The sequence below is a fragment of the Protobothrops mucrosquamatus genome, unplaced genomic scaffold (assembly GCF_001527695.2).
Source record: "Protobothrops mucrosquamatus isolate PMUCROS unplaced genomic scaffold, P.Mucros_1.0 scaffold30, whole genome shotgun sequence".
NCBI lineage: Eukaryota > Metazoa > Chordata > Lepidosauria > Squamata > Viperidae > Protobothrops > Protobothrops mucrosquamatus.
In genome coordinates, this window is record NW_015386414.1 from 932,571 (window position 1) to 948,476 (window position 15,906).

General features: G+C 38.7%; 1 long non-coding RNA gene across 1 annotated transcript; it reads right to left on the bottom strand.

Moving 5' to 3' along the window:
* Positions 1 to 1,549: 1,549 nt before the first annotated feature.
* On the bottom strand, positions 1,550 to 2,801 carry LOC107283221. The gene is made up of 2 exons (XR_001548795.1): positions 2,522 to 2,801; positions 1,550 to 1,771 (listed from the first exon to the last, which is right to left on the bottom strand). It is a non-coding gene; the product is annotated as an uncharacterized LOC107283221 (long non-coding RNA).
* Between the last annotated feature and the right edge of the window lie 13,105 nt (positions 2,802 to 15,906).

The window sequence follows — 15,906 nt, forward strand, 5'->3', positions numbered from 1 at the left end:
AGTAGTCCAGGCGGGAGGTGACAAGAGCATGGGTGACTGTGCGCAAGGCATCCCGGTCCAGAAAAGGCCGCAACTGGTGTACCAGGCGTACCCGGTAAAACGCCCCCCTGGCCACAGCCGTCAACTGGTCGTCCAGTGTCAGCCGTGGATCCAGGAGGACCCCCAAATTGCGCACCCTCTCCGAGGGGGCCAAAGTTTCTCCCCCTATAGTCAGCGATGGAGTCAGCTGACCATACCTGGGGGCCGGCAACCACAGCCACTCAGTCTTGGAAGGGTTGAGCCTGAGTCTGTTTCTCCCCATCCAGTTGTTTCCTGTTCCTGTTTGAGGCTTTGTATTTCCTGTGTCATGTAATTTGACCTTAGTCTGAGTGTGCCCCTTTGGCATATGTGGGTTAATCCTATTATGTCCTGTCTTAGAGTTTGGGTGAGGTATGTAGATTTTAAGGGTCTTTGTCTTCCTAAGCTTCTAGCTGGGGACCTCCAACCTTCCTGAATGGATTACCACATCTGCATTTCTACAGAGCTGGTTTCTGCTTGGGGGAGGGAGACTTGGTGCTATTAAAAAAATTGGGCATGCTTTTCTGCCTCTTTAAGATCCTTTGAGGAAATATATTTTTCTGCCCTTTTAATATTTCCTTCTCTGTGGGGACTTCCCACAATATAAAAAAGGATTCAAAAGAAGCCTCTGAAAAAACCTGTAAGGACAAAGAGTGAGAGCAGGACCTGAAAATCCCCATCAATAGAGCTGCCCTAACTTTCTTTTTCCTTTTAATTAATGAAATGAAATTGTGGCATGTTACAAAGCAAAGTACCAGCCTTTAGCACTGCCTTTATTTATAAGAAAGCCTCCAAGCAGCCTTTGAAAATAACAATAATAGAGAGATTTGATATTCATTTGCTTCTTTGCTCCTTGCAAAATATAAAGATTAAATTGTAATGCTTGTGGATTGGTTGGAAGCAATCTTATCAGTTTAGTTTCTGTTAAAATAGTATTTGGGAACTGACATCACCCATTTGAATGTCACTTTTTGAATAGGCAGGGCCGATGGCAGCCATTTTGTAAAAGTACCCACAACATGCATCCAAATAAGACACAGAATTCACATGACATGTTCAATTAAAATAAAAAAACTAGACAATGATTTATACTGCAGGTGGCAAATGGTGATTTAAAGACAAGTGCCCTGCCTTGTCATGATAAGAATGGATGGGATAAAAAGTTTGAATGCTTGGACACTATATTTCCTTTTGACTCTTGGAGGGAATATTTATGAGGCAAAATGGATATCTATGCAAGATTTAAGATTCCCTTAACTTTCCCCCAAGCCTCCAGTAATAAAAGAAAAAAAATCAGACCTCATATTTCAGCTTCCCTTCTCTGGATGCTTTGGGGGACACAAGTTGCCTTTCCCTGAGTTAGCAGAAAGAATATGTATGTTGTGGCGGAGGGTTCCTTAGTCTGCCCTGCAATAGCTCACATTTTTCAGGCTATGTTTGAGAAAAAAAATACAATTGTACGTGTCCTCATAATATTATGAACAAATAAACAAGGAAACACAAAGATTTAATTAAGGCAGTTGGCTGCTGTGCAAGTAAACAGGATAGGATGATAAAAGCCAAACTAGACAAACTTCAAATCTGCTGGTTTTGGCTCAGAAAAGCTCATTGCTAAGCAAACAGAGTTCAGGTCTTTTGGAAGCAATTCAAAAAGTGAGCTTTTAATTCAAAGGAGACGCAGTTGCCAACAACATGACATTGCAAAGGTTGAAACCTGTGGGTAAAACATAGGCATGATTCAGAAGCTGTCAGTGGGAAAGGCTCACCCTATCATCATGTTGTACCACATGTTAAACCATGCCTTGTTTAACTTTGGTTGCTTGAATAAAACTTATAAACCACATTTATAGGATTTGCACCTCAGACAGTGTCTGCCAGGCCTCTCTATATAAATGGGGCATAGTATCCTCCCCTCAGTGTGACTGTGGAGTCCCACATCAAACTGTAAATTACATCGTGACTGGCTGTAAGCTGAAGGCATATACCAGTCCAGTGTCTGATTTTTTTAAATATAAATAATGCTGCACTTCAATGGTTAGATGGCCTCGATATTAGTATTTTTAACATTTATATTTTATTGTGTTTTATTAATCTAGATGAAACATTAATATATATATATTGATAGTTCATGTATCATATGCCATACACCAATAATAAATATAAACCACTGTGTTTGTTAATGTGCAGCATTTACATAAGCAAAACTTTCCCTTCGCATGTTGTATCAACCAATGCAAATTTACAATGGATTATTGAAAAATTTACCAGTGTACAGTATATCAGCAGTGATCTAAGAATGGGTTCTCAGGTCTCTTCTTTCATTACACTTATAGCAGTGATGATGAACCTTTTGGGCCCGGCGTATCAAAAATTCAGAAAATGCCTAGCTTGACTCTACTGGTGTATCACACATGCACACATACAAATAAAAGTGAAACAATTCTCTACCTCCACACACACTCACCCCATCTAGGCCATCCTGAACAGTGGCACTTGGCTGAGATCCGGCCTTGACTTTAGCCCTAAGACCACCACTGCCACTCAAAAAGGCCACTTCGCACTGTTCCACGGGATTTGCTGCATGCCGTTTCCCTTCCGATGGTACTGTTCTATCCCAGCCTGTGTGAGTCCTTGTGTGATGGTACTGTTCTATCCCAGCCTGTGTGAGTCACAAGGAGAAACCCCCTCTTCCAACAAGCAGGCTGGAACCACAGGAAAAAAAACCCCTTTTATTATTTACAGACCTGAGTAAAATATCCAAAGGCAAAGGTAAACAAAACACAATTCACTGAAACTTGATTCCTTAACACAAACTGTTGCCTTCAGCAACCAGCACCTCCCACACCTTCCTTTTTATTATGCAACCAAGGTGTGGCTTCCTAATGCCTTCTCCTTTGCCTTTGGAGTCAGCCCATTGCATTTCTCTGTCCAACTCTCTTTGCCTGCCGGCGTTTACGAGCATCCTGGATGTCTTCCAGCTATGAGTCATCACTGTCCGACTCAGCCTCCCAGCACAGCTGTGTCTCAGCCTGAGCATGAGTGGAGGGGCCAAGCTCCTTGTCAGGCTGTAAGTCTTGGAGCTCATCAGAGCCTTCCTCTGACTCTGATGTCACTCCAGGCCCCTCCTCTGATTCCCCAAACTCAGCTGCCAGATACACTGGCTGACGAGGAATCACAACAGGTGTTCTCTTTATGTTGATAGGCCCCTGCAGTCTACCTGATGCTGTTTCAGGTTACATGAGGTCTTCATTCTTGAAGCAGCTTCAGAGAATGTTCTTCCACAGCTTCTGCAGCCTCTGAACACCAGACAAAAACACATCCCATTCTTATTATTCTTGTATTCTTTGGAAATACAAAATCTGAACCAACAATAAAGATGATTAGGGGTCTGAAGGCTAAAACATATGACGAACTCTTGCAAGAATTGGGTATGTCTAATCTAGAGAAAAGAAGGACTAGGGGTGATATGATAGCAGTGTTGCAATATTTGAGGGGCTGCCACAAAGAAGATGGGGTCAACCTATTCTCCAAAGCAACAGAGGGCAAAGCAAGAAACAATGGATGGAAACTAATCAAGGAGAAAACCAATCTAAAACTAAGGAGAAATTTCCTAACAATGAGAACAATCAACCAGCTTGCCTTCAAAAGTTGTGGGTCCTTCATCACTAGAGGCTTTTAAGAAGAAACCGTGATCATTGAATACAATAGAGTTAGAAGGGGCCTTGGAGGTATTCTAGTCCAGCCCCCTGCTCAAACAGGAGAATCTATATCATTTCAGATAAGTGACTATCTAGTCTCTTCTTACAAACCTCCAGTTATGGAGCACCCAGTGGTTAATTGTCCTCACTGTTAGGAAGTTTCTCCTTAATTCTGGACAGCCACATGTCTGGAATGGTATAGTGTCTCCTGCTTGATTTAGATTTTTAGATTTAGATTTAGATTTTATTAGATTTATACCCCGCCCTTCTCCTGGCGGACCCAGGGCGGCTTACAGCAAGCTAAAAACAGATAAAGACCTTACAAACACCATTTTAAAATACAATTAAAAGAAATATTAATTTTGCCGTTTCATTTAAAATTTTGAGAACACCCAATATAAAATCAAATTAAAATCCAATCTAAAATACCCCTCAGGCCAGCCCCGCTAGCTGGAATAGCCATGTCTTGAGGGCGCGGCGGAAGGAGGGGAGATCCGGGATGACCCGGATCTCTGGGGGTAGTTCGTTCCATAGGGAGGGGGCTCCAACAGAGAAGGCCCTCCCCCTGGGGGTCGCCAGCCGGCANGCAGGTCTGGCCTAGGGAATTTTAGTGGATTTTAAATTGGTTTTAATCAAATTTTTAGTAGAAGCGGCCAAATTTGAATATTTATTTTTAATCATTTTTAAATTTTGTATTGTTTTGTATCATTGTTTTAAACTGGCTGTAAGCCGCCCTGAGTCCTCCGGGAGAAGGGCGGGGTATAAATTTAATAAAATGAAAAAAAAATGAAAATGAAATGACCACCAGCTGGCCCAGCTCAAGGGAGGTAAGGCACCCGCCGGAAAAGGGGGAAAAAATGGCAGACAGCCTTGCTTGGCGACCCTCGTGAAATGGTCGATCGACCCCAAATGGGGTCGCGACCCATAGGTTGAGAACTGCTGATCTAGGGTTTGATGCCATTCCTATTATTTGTTTATTAATTTGTTACCAATACAATTACTCTTTAAAAAGTACATGTGTCGATAAAAGTACATGAATGAACCAATACACCATAGTTCATTCTTGAATAGCAAAATGTGGAGGTCTTGGTAAAGGATAATGTGAGGATATAAGTGTGCTATTTCATAACAAACATTTGTCCTCCACATCATTTCTATAGCAGCTATCCAAATTTCAGTGAAGAGACCATAAAAAGACAGGCAGTACAGTAGTATTCTCATATTTTCAATAGGGTTTGAAAGCATTCTGCCTCTGATACTGAAAGTTATAGAAAGCAATTGTAATGCATAGACACATTTTAGCTTATTCTCTTGTCTGAAAACTCCACATCATGATGGTAATCATTATAAAAAATGTCTGTTTGTAAGAAATGACAAACATCTGCTAATTTCTGTGTATGAAGCGATAATTAAATAAAATGAAGCAATAATAAAAAACATAAACATGTCAGGCTAATGTTATTTTTGATCAATTGGCAATTCTAGTTCATAAACAGCATTAACTATTCTCACAGATTTTGCATTGTGTGGCAGGACTCAGAACAAATAATTTATTATTATTATTGCCTGTTTTTCATTATCATTTTATAACCCATAAATGACTTGAATTTGGAGAATATTTGCACTAAGACTTTACTATAGTAGCTGGTGTGAACTTTATATATTTGTGGACAAAGTCTGTAATAGGAAATAGTTTCTGAGTACTGTAGCCGTTGAATGCCCATATAAGTCTTGACTTTGTAGAGATTAAGAGCTACAATCCACTATGAAAATAAGTAAATGTGAAGTTTCTTTCTTGTCAGTCTCATAAGTAAAGAGCACTGCTCCCTTGCACTTGGAAAACAGGTTTATTTTTGAAATAAATGAAGGGTAGGCAGTGGTGGGATTCAAACATGTGAACAACCAAAAAATTAGCTACCAGTTCTGCTGAAGTGATGCGAACTGGCTGAATCCCACCACTGAGGGTAGGTAAATCCTACTAACAGCACCCCTTTTCCAGCTCATTCATTTTCTGCACAACATTAGCCCACAGGAAATATGTGGACCACCAAGCATTTTATAAAAACTCAGTATATTCACTGCCATCAAATATCACAACTACCAGGAAGAATCCACCAGTACAGTCTCCCCACAAGACACTGCTGAGCAATACTTTCAGTTCTGACTGACACCATCAGCTCCACTGCTTCCACCAAACAAAGGATCAACATGTCAGCTATTCCTTTTTGGTCCACAGTTATTTTTAATTTATCAGTGTGGCCCTTTCTCCTCTGGGAGCTATGCAGGCCTGATTTATAGTAACACAAAGATATATTTGTGATATATTTGTTGTATCTTTTTAATATTTCCATTAGGAAGGTTTGTTGTCTTGGAGCTATGGCTTTTCCTGAATGCCAAAACCAACATGCATGTAATTACTGAGAATATTCATTTGTTTATTTATTTATTTTTCCAGCACAGTACTGACCGAATTTTGAGTGTGCCAATTCAGAAATGAGTTTATTCAGTTCAGTAAAGTTTACTCCCAGATAAACCAGTGGAGTCTTGCAATCAATCACACAGTGGGAAATTTAAATTCCACAGACCATTGTTGCTGGTAGTCGTTTTTTCTTTCGTCCCATTTCTCTTAGCATCACAGCCTTCTCCAGGGAGCTGGATCTTCATATAATGTGCCCAAAGTAGGATAAGTTAAGCCTGCTCATTTGCGCCTCAAGTAAGAACTTGCTGAACGAGCCATCTGTTTTTATTAGCTGTCCACAGTATTCTCAGCAGTAGTCTCCAATACCAAAATATAACGGTATAAATAATTTTCTTAAACTGCTTCTCGAAAGCTCAAAAGTCTTGTTGAAAGAAAAATCAGGTCCAGTTCCAAATCGGGAATAAAATGGAGGTTGCTTAAGAAAGAAGATTTGTTTATTGAGGAGCAGAACCAGCAACAATATGCAGTTCTGGGACAGCTGACAAAATGGAGTTGAGCATGGGTGGGTTTTTATACCTACTTTGGGCTTTGTATTTGAGATGCCTGTTGTGAAATGTACTTTGACCTGTGCTTGAGTGTGCCCTTTTGATATTCTAATTATTGTTACCTGACTCCCATTATGGCTGGGAAGTCCTATCCTGTCCTTGGAGCTGGGTGGGGGAATGTAAATTCTTAATTCCATCAGCTGTGGGGGCTCTAGGCATTTTGCTTATGAATAGTGTGCCCCAGTCTTTTGGAATGGATTACCAAATCTCCATTTCTAAAGACTGGCCTCCTCAGGCTTCTGCCTGAGATTTTTTTCTCCATTTCTCCTTCAGGGGAAATATTCTATCCTGCCTCTTTTAATATCCCCCCAAATATTTCACTCTCTGGGGAGGTGGATGCTAACTTCCTATAGTCTATAAAGGAATCATTATTTATCTGTCGAGGCATTATATCTATGGAACAGCTTATTCCAAGGCCTAATCTCCGTCATTCTAAAGTTCAAAATATGAAATAATAGGTTCAATTTATAGAAAAGAAATTCCAATTGAATGTTTTTTTTAAATAAACTTATCAGTAATTGCAGTTTGACAGTTGTACCAATTTCTAATAAAGAATAGCAGCTCTCCTTTGGTGGATGTTTTCAAGCAGAAATTAGACATCCATCCATCCATCTGCTGCTGATGCTTTAATCTACATTCTGCACAGAGCAAGAAATTTGACTCAGTGACCCCCCAATGGCCCTTTCCATCCATAAATTCAATCATAAATATTAACTCATTTGCCTGAGCATTGTATTAAATGCGTTGCACTTTGCATAACATATGTTTCTGGTCTCTGCTTGTGGCACATTGTACCCTGGATTAATTCAGCCATCCTGTAAAAGGCTAACCTGAGATAGATAGATAGATAGATAGATAGATAGATAGAGAGAGAGAGAGAGAGAGAGAGAGAGAGAGAGAGAGAGAGAGAGAGAGAGAGAGAGAGAGAGAGAGAGAGAGAGAGAGAGAGAGAGAGAGAGAGAGAGAGAGAGAGAGAGAGAGAGAGAGAGAGAGAGAGAGAGAGAGAGAGAGAGAGAGAGAGAGAGAGAGAGAGGTAGGCAGATAGGTAGATAGGTAGATAGATAGATAGATAGATAGATAGATAGATAGATAGATAGATAGATAGATAGATAGATAGATAGATAGATAGATAGATGGACGGACGGACGGACGGACGGACGGACGGACGGACGGACAGACAGACAGACAGATAGGAAAGATTCTACTTTAAAAACAAAAAATCTTATCAATTACACTGAAGATCCTTCTGGCTTTGTAGCAAGCCTTAGAATAATTTTTGTTCTTTTTTAGCACAATCCAAAGAAGATATGCTGGGAATACGTGTGCATCCTGCTAAATTTACAATATGATGATTTATTCTACATAGATTTGTTTTAAATAGGTGCACTCTATATAGGTAGTCCTCAACTTACAACAGTTCACTTAGTTGACCGTTCAAAGTAACAACGAACTAAAAAAAGTGACTTATAACCATTTTTCATGCTTATGTCTGTTGCAACATCTGCCTATGTCACGTGATCAGAATTCAGATGCTTGGCAACTGACTCATATTTGTGACAGTTGCAGTGTCCTAGGATCGTACGATCACCTTCTTGCAACCTTCTGACAAACAAAGTCAATGGGGAAGCCAGATTCTCTTTACAACCGTATTATGTACCGCAGTGATTCAATTAACTACCATGGCAAGAAAGGTGGTAAAATGGACAAAATTTCATTTAATAACTGCCTCGCTTAGCAACATAACTTTTGGGCAAACTTGTGGCTGTAAGTCGAGGACTATGTGTAAGTGTTCCCATATCAGTGAACTGTTTTAAGGGGAGCTTTGGACAGCTGCTTCATTAACAAACTACTCATTTTTGGTGTAAAAAGAGGCTTGATATGTGACATATTGCTTCTTTTTATGTATCTTTTACTGTTTGAACACCATCGAAATGGAATGTATTCTGTGTGAGGTGTGAAGCTCGAGGCAGTAAATTACACATAATCTTAAAGTTCAGTTATGCTTTGCATGTACACAGAACAATTAACAGTGAACAAGCTTTAGAGCACCTGTAAATAACAAGGTTAAAGAGGAATAGAGGGGCAAAATGGATTGTGCTGGACAAGAGAAATATCTGAATATCAGAAAGATTGCTAGAGTTTGGTAAGTGATAAAATCTTATTGGTTGGAAATAAAGATGTTTCCTGGTAAGTAATTCTTTGCTTAAATTACTTAAATTGGTTTTTTAACTTTCCTCTGCTATCTGCTTTCCAGATAGTGACAGCAAAGGACATGATTAAGGAAGCAGTTTGTGCTAAAATATTCTGAAATTTGTCATAGTTAGTGGAATTGGGTTTTTTGTTTTTGTGGGGTTGGCTTTTAGGTTGCCTTGGGATCTCCTTCTGTCATCATAAAGCCAAGGATATTTTCGTAGATCCATTGTTTGATGGATCTGTTTTCATAAAACAGCTAAAAGTGTAGTCTCTCCAGCAGAACCATCATCTATAAAAAATGGAATGGTTCAGATTTAACTTTACTATGTTTGTAGAGCAGGGCAAAATATACAATATAATAAAATGACAAGTAAAAAGACAAGTATTCAAAATGATAAAACACAAAGAAGAGTTTCTTAAAGCGATGCACTGACAGAACCCAATATTGGCTATCCCTCAATTTCAAGGCCCATACATAGAAGAAAATTCATGTGGAAATTCTGTTTCTAGGTCCATAAATAGCAATTCTCCCATAAGAAGAATTCTTACTAGGGCAAAATGGGGTGATGCCGCACACCTTAGCAAGCTATGAAAAAATTAAATTATTTCATTACTTCCTTCAATGTTTCTGTACCTGTTGGGAATTCTGGAAGTTATAAAACCAATAAATGAAAGGCACCAAGTTGGGGAAGACTTGATTCATTATTTGGAAACACCATAGCTGTCATACTTGATGGGGAGGTGTGGCTGCCAAGCTTTGCACTAGTTATTGTTGCTTAGCCTCTTAGACAATGTCTGGACTGGTTCATTTGTCATGTCAAACCAAGTTTTATGAACTAAACTTCAGTTACTGTAGGTCTCATAATACTCTAATCCAAACTGCAATCAAATTGCATGGTGGGGGAGGGTCACGTGGCTAGGATACTTAATCATTTGACGGAATGAGCTCCTATCAATTTGCCCCAACCTCTGCTGATCTAGCAGTTCAAAAGCATGCAAATGCGAGTAGATAAATAGGTACCACCTTGGTGGGAAAAATAACAGGGACATGGCATCTCCTGGGCAACAGTGATGTCACTGGGTAATCCTTTCAACCTGGAAGTGCCTTGGTAGCGCTTCCAACACGAATGTAGTAGTATCAAACTGCATTACGGTTTTCCTACTTCATTTCTGCTTTACCGATATTACTACTAAATAAAGCACTGATATATAGGAGTGATGAAAATTAACTTCTTTGTGCTGATAACAAAAAGTGATACCAATTATACTTTTTTTTAAAAAAATGGAATCTTCCCTTAAAATATCAAAACAATGTGCAGTAATGGTTATAATTAATATAGATTTTGAAACAGCTGTATGAGTCTTGCAAAACACACACCGCTTTAAAGCTTCAAAGAAGTGTTTCATTTACCCAAACACATTTTGCAATGCTCTTCTCTGGAATACTTTGTGCAGATCTAATAGGCACTATTTGGGAAAAGAAGTTGTGAGAGGGTTACCAGTTTAATCAGGATGAGGTCTCATTCTTGCAAGAAGCTCATACTCAAATCTGTACACATGTCAGGTGTACAATAACAGGAGGACACAATTTGGCAGCTGTAAGTAGTCTATCCAAACCATTAATAGTGTTGATATAAAGAAATATTTTTGTTCCCAACAGGTAAGAGAATTGCTATTTGGTTTGTTTAGAGGGCAGTGTTTGCTTTTGGTCTAGGCACAGCTTGCCTATTTCATCTCTGACAGTCAAAGAAACTGAGTATATATAAAATAAAATGTATTGAAGGTGTCCTTTTTAAAATGCGATGTCTGAAAGAATCTAGATGACTATTGGACCAGTCACATAAATATACAGTAGTTAACATTTGAAGCTAACTTCAAATTCAGTTTGAAGTTAAATTTGAGAGGCAAATGTTAAGCCTGGAAAACAGTCACATTTTACACATCTCAGATTGCTCTCAAATTTTTATTTCTGTGTGTGCATGTGCATGCATGTATTTGTGGCTGGCTGGCTGGCTGGCTGAATGTAAGAATGGGTAATATAGTACTTCACAGGATGCCAAGGAGATAATTGTACTAATTTAAAGAGACTACTTATCCCAAAAATAAAAGTGTTATTTCTTATATATGAAGTGGGCATACTAATCAGAATCAGAAATTGTGAAAACAAGCCAGGAAAGGCAATATCTTCTCCAAAATACATTTTAAAAGTTCCTAACGAGCATTATTAGTAAGAATTTCTATGTCATAATTACTAATAGCAAATAATATTAATTAGTATGGAGTACAAAGATATCAGTACGAATTGTTGGAAGTCAGCACTTGCCCACCCTCCTAGAGAAGGAAATATTTTGGGGGATATTTAAAAAAGGCAGAATATTTCGCCAAAAGAATAATGGAGAAAAATCTTAGGTAGAAACCAGCCCCCAGTCTCCTTCCCCCAAGCAAGCCAGCTTTTAGAAATGCAGATTTGGGGCCATAAGCAAAATGACATCAACCACAGCCCAAGAGAAGGTTTGAGCTGATGGGGTTAGAAAAACAAAGAGTCCAGGACAGGAACATGACCTTTACGACATAATAGGATTAACTCACCACCATTAGAATACCAAAAGGGCAAACAAAAGCTCAGGTCAAAATACATTGCACAGGAACAGGAACAATTCCAAATGCAAAGCCCAAGAAGGTATAAAAACCCACCACTCCCAGCTCCATTTTGTCAGCCACCCCAAAAACACATGCTGTGTCACTGAAGTTCAGGCAACAAAATAAACAAGAACCTTCTTTCCAAACAGCCTCCATTTTATTTATTCCCAGCTTGGACTGGACCTGATGGTTTTTCTTTCAACAGGATATGGAAGAAATAAAAACAGCTTAGCATAGGTTAGTAGAAATTTACACATGTGAAAAAGGTTTAATTTCCAGGATAATGCTTCAGATATACATCCACTGGGCATGGGAAAGATTCCATTGAATTCAATAGGATTTATTTTTGAGATTATGTTTTGGACTGTAGTATTTGGTTTGTTTGTATCCATTCTTTTAATTTTAGCAGATTCTAACTGAATACTAAAACTATTTAAAAAAAAAAATTAGGCCATCAATAAGTATGCAATTTTTCCAAGTTGGCATGCATGTCGGAAGAAACTGGAAAACAAGAAAAACAAAATGTTTTTACAAGTACATTTAAATAAATAAATAAAATTGTCAAGAGTTCTATCACTTTCTCTTTCTTGCCTCCCCCAAATAGGAAAAACAATAAAACCAGTGTGTTTTTACAAGTCCAAAGATATAAAAAAGCAGGAGAATCCATCAATACAAGTCATAGAAAATAAATCAGGCCATTGATGAGCCTGAAACAGAGAAAAGAGTTGAAATCCAGAAAGGGATTTTTAAAACCAAGTTAATTTGCAGCCACGTTATACACAAGAGATAAGCAGCTGAAAGCTGATTCTCACTAGTTTTTACAGCTCCTTTTATGAAGTTATAACATCATTAGCTTTTCTGGACATCCCCCAGTTCACCAAATGTGAAGTAATTATCCTGTATCACAGAGATAATGAAAACTGTAAAAAGTAGAGGGACAAGGCCAAGTATTGTAGACTGTGGCCATTTACGAACAGTTATTGGGCATGATGCAGGAATTTTTAATCGGGTCTGATTGATATACACTGTATTGAGTCCTGATCTTTGTTTTTAACAATAAATTTTCTTGTGATTTTATACTTCTTTCCCATCTCTATTTCTGATGCTGAAAAAGATTGCTTGGAAAGCACACAATGAAAATAATTTCTAAACAGATCTTGTGAATACATGAGAGTACTGTATAATTTAAGAAGGCTTACTGTTTCCCAGCAAACATATAAGGTTGTGACTTCTACCAACTCAGATTGGTTAAATTGTTTATATACTTGCAAGTTATCTTATAATGCAAGCATCTTTTCTTTACGGAGTTTACAGTTTAAAATTTGTCACTGCTAAAGCAGAAATAGAGAAAGGAGTAGGAAGGCAATATAAATAAGGGAGATAACATGTTTTCTTGTCCAGTTACCTATACAGATTGACTTACAACCACAATTGAGCCCAAACGTTTTGTTGTTAACTGAGAAATTTGTTAAGTGAGTTTTGCTCCATTTTACTACCTTTCTTGCCATAGTTGCTAAGTGAATCACTGCAGTTGATAAGTTAGTAACATGGTTGTTAAGTTAATCTGGCTTCCCCATTGACTTTGCTTGTCATTAGGTTGCAAAAGGGGATCACATGATCTCGGGATCAGCAATAGTCATAAATATGAACCGGTTGCCAAGCATCTGAATTTTGATCACATGATCACGGGATGCTAAAAGGTTGTAACTGTGACAAATGGTCATAAGTCACTCTTTCCAGTGCTGTTGTAACTTTGAACAGTCACTAAATGAACTATTGTAAGTTGAGGACTACCTGTGTTTAGGCCTTATTTTGGTCATTTATATGTCTTAGAATAGGAAAACCATTGTGTTACTGTGGTGATAGTGTTGAATTATGATAATTGAGACTCAGGTTCAAGACCATTTCGGCTAACTTTTCTCCCTCCTTTACTTCAAATGGTTGTTGTTATGAAGATCCCATGTAAGCTCCTTTGAGTTCCAAGTAAAAGAACAGAATTTAAATCTAAATAATAATAATTCAGTCTTTCTGCCAAGACACGAGAACTACGGGATCATGTCCAGGGACATCTACAGGGATGGTCAGTAATGTCAAAATGCTAGGTGCAACTGGGTGATCAGAACTACAACTCTTTTGAAGATGCTGCTCATATCACATGTACATAAAAAAAGGACAGGGCTTTAGTTGCCCAGTCATTTGGACATCCTTGCCAATAGCTCAGATTGGCCCAAAATATTTAGCTGCTTGATGATCCCCAACTCACCCTTCCACAGAGAGAAATTCTCAAGCTTCCTTCAGTCTGCCTCAGCAAAATAATTTAAGTGATGTCTGAAACAAAGAGCATCTATAAAACAGAATATTTATAGCTCAGGGTTAAAATGGGGGATCCTTGATGCTCTCTGAGCTTGGTTGCTTTCTTGCAAATGTTTCATTACCAAACTAGGGAACATCTTCGATAATGTTACCTATGGGTAATGAAATGTCTGCAAGAAAGCAATCAAGCTCAGAGAGCACCAAGGATCCCCCACAAAAAGCATGTCATGTATTGCCTAAAACAGAGAACTCCCCTTAATAACAGGGACAATCCCGCAAAGCCTGTATAAATAAAGTAGTTAGTGAGGAGTGAAGGGGAAAATTCCTCAGGACCCAGCTTACGAGCGGAGGCCACATGACCCGCTTTAAGCCAAGTTTATCTGAAGACAGACTATAAGGTTCCACCCGTTTAAGGATGGTACAAATAGCAAATAAACTTTATACAATCACGCTGACCAATAATGATGTTAAAATGCCAATCGTCTTATGTTTGATAACTTGAGTTAGATTTTCTGCTTATAGCCAGAATATACAGTTAATAAAGTAGAGGTTGACACAAGTCTGCTTTTGTGGTTAGTTACTTCCTAGTTCCCACTTGAAAAGACAGGTGCTGATTTAAGAAAACTTGTGAGCTAACGCCTGCAAATTCAAAGCAAGTTATTAAAGAGGGTTACTCAAGTTCAGGGTCCTTGGTAATTTAGAGGTCTTAGTTCCAGAATTTGTTTTACACCTTCAGGAGTAAATGTGATAGCATGATCAAGAGCCTAAGTTACAAATTAGGCTTTTTTTGCCTTTCTTTCCAATTCTGGAATAGGTTGTGGTCATTATGAGTTACCCCTTGACCAATCTTTGAAATGCTGCCATAACTTTGCTTTGGTGATTGGGCTCTTCAACTGCCCAGTTATGGAGCAAGATGGATACAAGATCATTTTTTCATGACAAATCACAGTAAAAAGAGGCAGATGGACCACACCGAATGTTGCAGGAATACAATAGGTGGGTCTAAGTCCTGTTCTTAAACTCTCCTATTAGTCAGCTTGAAGGAGAACTGATTGAATCATTGGGTTCCCTGCCATTTCTTAGTGTTTCAAGACCGTCAAATGCAACAGTTGGTTCCAAACTGGTTTGCGAGGAATGTGGGAAGTGGAAATGAGGGGGAATTCAGCTGTAGGGAGATTTTTTGTTGTATCATTACAAGCTCTATCCAGGAAAAAAATTAAAACTTCAGAAAATATACAGCTTGTGCCACCCTTCATATGCCCAGATATTACATCTAAATCAGGGGTCCCCAACCCCTGGTCCATGGACTGGTAGCGGACGACGGCTTGCCAACATCCATGGGATGCAGGCAGCACACAAATCCACGTACTTGTCACTGTATAAGAAATTTTATGAACTGGAATAAGCCAATGAGAACTGTTTTGATTAAGACACAGTATTGGCTGTGTGAAGCATGTGATCCAGCCTAGGTCTGGGCGTGTCTTAGTCTCTCCCTGTGTCCTGATCTCCTGAGTTAGTTGTTGTTGTTCTCTACCACGTTGCCAAGAACTGAATGAAACTGTATGTATCATGTTTATATATATTTTATAGACAAAGTTTTTCTAAACTATGCCTCCTGCTCATTTTGAATGTGTGCTTATTTTTGGGGCTTATTTTTGCGCTGGTAAGCTGTAAAACTCTAACAGCACTCTCCGGTCCATGGAAAAACCTTTCTCCATGGAACCGGTCCCTGGTGCCCAAAAGGTTAGGGATCTCTGATCTAAATAAAATTGAAAAAAATCTGTCACTTTGCCCCAGATTAGTTTTGTGTTGAGTTTCATCAGTGACATTATATCATGTGTGGCCCACACTTCTAGTTAAGAAGGATTTGAGCATCTATGTTCTTGGTATGCTTTTATATTGATCATTCTGAGGAACAGTGATCATCACAAAAATCTGCTGATTTATCTTATATTTAAGATAATCACTTTCAAAATGAAAT